Here is a 2,918-nt window from a genome sequence, read left to right as displayed (position 1 = left end):
AACCAATATTTCAGGCATTGGCCTAAGCACTTCCCTATACTAACTCATTTAATCTTCACAATAACATTATCAAGTAGCAACTATTAGTATCTACAGTTTCAAATGAGAACCAGAGACTCAGAGAGGCTGAATAACTTCTTCAAGTGGCAAGTGGCATGCAAGAATCAAACCCAGACAGTCTGATTTCAGAGTCTGTACTCTTAAGACCTTTCTGTTCTACTTCCTCCACAATAATGCATAATGTCTTTATCATAGCACTCATTATCCATCACTGGAATTTCTAATTTTCTTTTCTTCTATGCAAGCACAGATGAAACACACTGTATTCAATGCCAAGGAGTTAGAAGATAGATAAATACATCTGGAAGCCACGTAGTTAGCTAGATTTCAGGACATAAGGGGGGAGAGGGGAGGGATAGCATTAGGAGATATACCTAATGTAAATGATGAGTTAATAGGTGCAGCACACCAACACGACACATGAATACATATGTAACAAGCCTGCACGTTGTGCACATGTACCCTAGAACTTAGCACATATACTAAAATTGGAATGATACAGAGAAGATTAGCATGGCCCCTGCGCAAGGATGACATGCAAATTCGTGAAGCGTTCCATATTTAAAAAAAAAATATATATAATAATAATAATAATAAAAAGAAACAGATCTTGAAGAAGCAATTGCTTGTGTGCAAGGTAGCAGCAGCAGAACAGACAAGGTTGGGTGCGCAGAGTGCTAACTAGACTGACATGAATCCTGAGTGGTTAGAGGAAGGTGAGATGAGGTGATTATAGCTCAGGTGATGATGAAGGGCAAGAGTTTACATTGGAAAATGTTGGGGACTAAAAGCCACAGGAAGGCAGTGATGTAATGTGATATGTGAAGTCTAAGAAAGTTTGCAGTAGCAGTACTTTGCATGTTCTGGGACAATATACACTGGCAAAGGGAAAAGGAAAGTGAAGCAATTAACTGGAGAATTTAAAAAACATAAGTGGGCCGGGCGCAGTGGCTCATGCCTGTAATCCCAGCACTTTGGGAGGCCCAGGTGGGCAGATCACGAGGTCAGGAGGTCGAGACCATCCTGTGAATAGTGAAACCCTGTCTCTACTAAAAATACAAAGAATTAGCCGGGTGTGATGGCGGGCGCCTGTAGTCCCAGCTACTCGGGAGGCTGAGGTGGGAGAATGGGGTGAACCCGGGAGGCGGAGCTTGCAGTGAGAGGAGATAGTGCCGCTGCACTCCAGCCAGGGCGACAGAGCGAGACTTGTCTCAAAAAAATAAAATAAAATAAAATAAAATAAAAAATAAGTGGACATATGGATAATTCAGGTAGGTACCACCTTTTCTATTGTAATGCTGGAATGGCCAGATGCCCCCCCATGAGCAGCTGGTAAGTTTTCTTATATCAACAAGCACAACATACGTTAATTCAGTGTTTCCAATACATCAACTTCTTTTACAAGTTGTTTTGTCATATCCATGTACTCTTTGTAATTTATATTAATATTTTTATTTAAATCGATTTAGATCTTAGAAAGCATATACTTTTTTAAAGGAAACATTATAGAAATAAAAAACCATTTGCTTCTCTTAAAAAGAAGATAAAAGTAGTCAAGACAAAGATATTGATCATAAACCATATAAATCATCTCATTTATTATAAGTAATACACATACTATGGTTTGGAAAAGATTGCATTATTTCTTTAGATTGATATATAAGTATTTTCATTGTTTTGTAAGTCAGGCAAGCAAAGTTAGGGGAAATGAAGTTGGTGCTTAAGGTCACACTGTTGCTCACAGACAGAGTTAGGACAAATACGCAGGTTGTCTGCTCTAATCTGGTATCTATTATGGCCCCAAAGAAGGCAATTGCTAAGTAGGGCCCTGAAAAGACAAAACTAAAGCAGGGTGGGTAGAAGTGTGCTCCCAGTGTGACGAGGGAGCAGGGTGATGCCATTGGGACCTGGCCAGATAAAGAGGCCCTGGGCTAAATATCCTAGGTGACCCTCAATGAGAAAGATTTCTGGGAATACAGCTTGATATTGGAGTCTCCATCCTCACATCCACCCATCCCTGGCCACTTAGATTCAATTCTGTTCTGAAACCAATAGTAGGACTAGAAATCATTTCCAGCCTGGAAGTCTCTTGGAAGCCCTGAGGATAGCCTATACCTATTTAGAAATTTTTATCTCCTAACTAACGGTGGTTCTGTGAGAGGAATCTTTGGGATTAAAACAGGCAAAGCCTCTGGATGAGCCTCCATCAAGTGCTGGTCCTCCAGCTTTTTTCCATGGTGCTTTGAGAATCCATCTAGTGACATCCAATCTGTAAACTTCATAGAGCACAAGAAATATGGGATGGCCTCAGTCTGGGATAGAAGAAATAAGATTTTAGGAAGTACCTGAGGGAGTCCAAGTCCTAGGAACAATGCTAATAACCATATATCAAAGGAGAATTAAATGACACATTCCTTAGAGTTACACATTAAATATTTAATTAAGTATGTAGTAGAAGCTAAATAAATGCTTATTAGGAAAATATAACAGTTTTTGAAGTCCTTTCCTCAATGGAAGATTATATACTCAGTTGAACCTACCTTTTTAATAGGTAACAATGGTTCAACATTGGTAATTTCATATAGTTCAACTTAATACTTTGGTGGAAAGTGTGAGTTGGGCATTGTAGACTCTTGTAGACTCCTGTCATAACTCTGTAACAAAGTTATTACATTTGGTCAAACCACATGACTCTTCTGGTTCACAGTTTCTTCCACTCTGATATTGAGATTGGAATAAACCATTCCAACTTAGAAATTTGTTTAATTAAATTGGAAAACAAAATATTTCCATTCCCACAGGGATCTCTCCTGTTGCCCTTATATAAACACACCTACTTCTCTCCTATCATCACCTAG

General features: G+C 39.1%; 1 non-coding gene across 1 annotated transcript; it reads left to right on the top strand.

Annotated features, from left to right (window-relative positions):
* Positions 1-518: 518 nt before the first annotated feature.
* Positions 519-625, top strand: LOC115892462. The gene has a single exon (XR_004052344.1). It is a non-coding gene; the product is annotated as a U6 spliceosomal RNA (small nuclear RNA).
* The last annotated feature ends 2,293 nt before the right edge of the window (positions 626-2,918 follow it).

The sequence above is a fragment of the Rhinopithecus roxellana genome, chromosome 12, assembly GCF_007565055.1.
Source record: "Rhinopithecus roxellana isolate Shanxi Qingling chromosome 12, ASM756505v1, whole genome shotgun sequence".
NCBI lineage: Eukaryota > Metazoa > Chordata > Mammalia > Primates > Cercopithecidae > Rhinopithecus > Rhinopithecus roxellana.
Note: the sequence above shows the minus strand (reverse complement) of the source record. Positions and strands in the feature narration are given on the sequence as shown.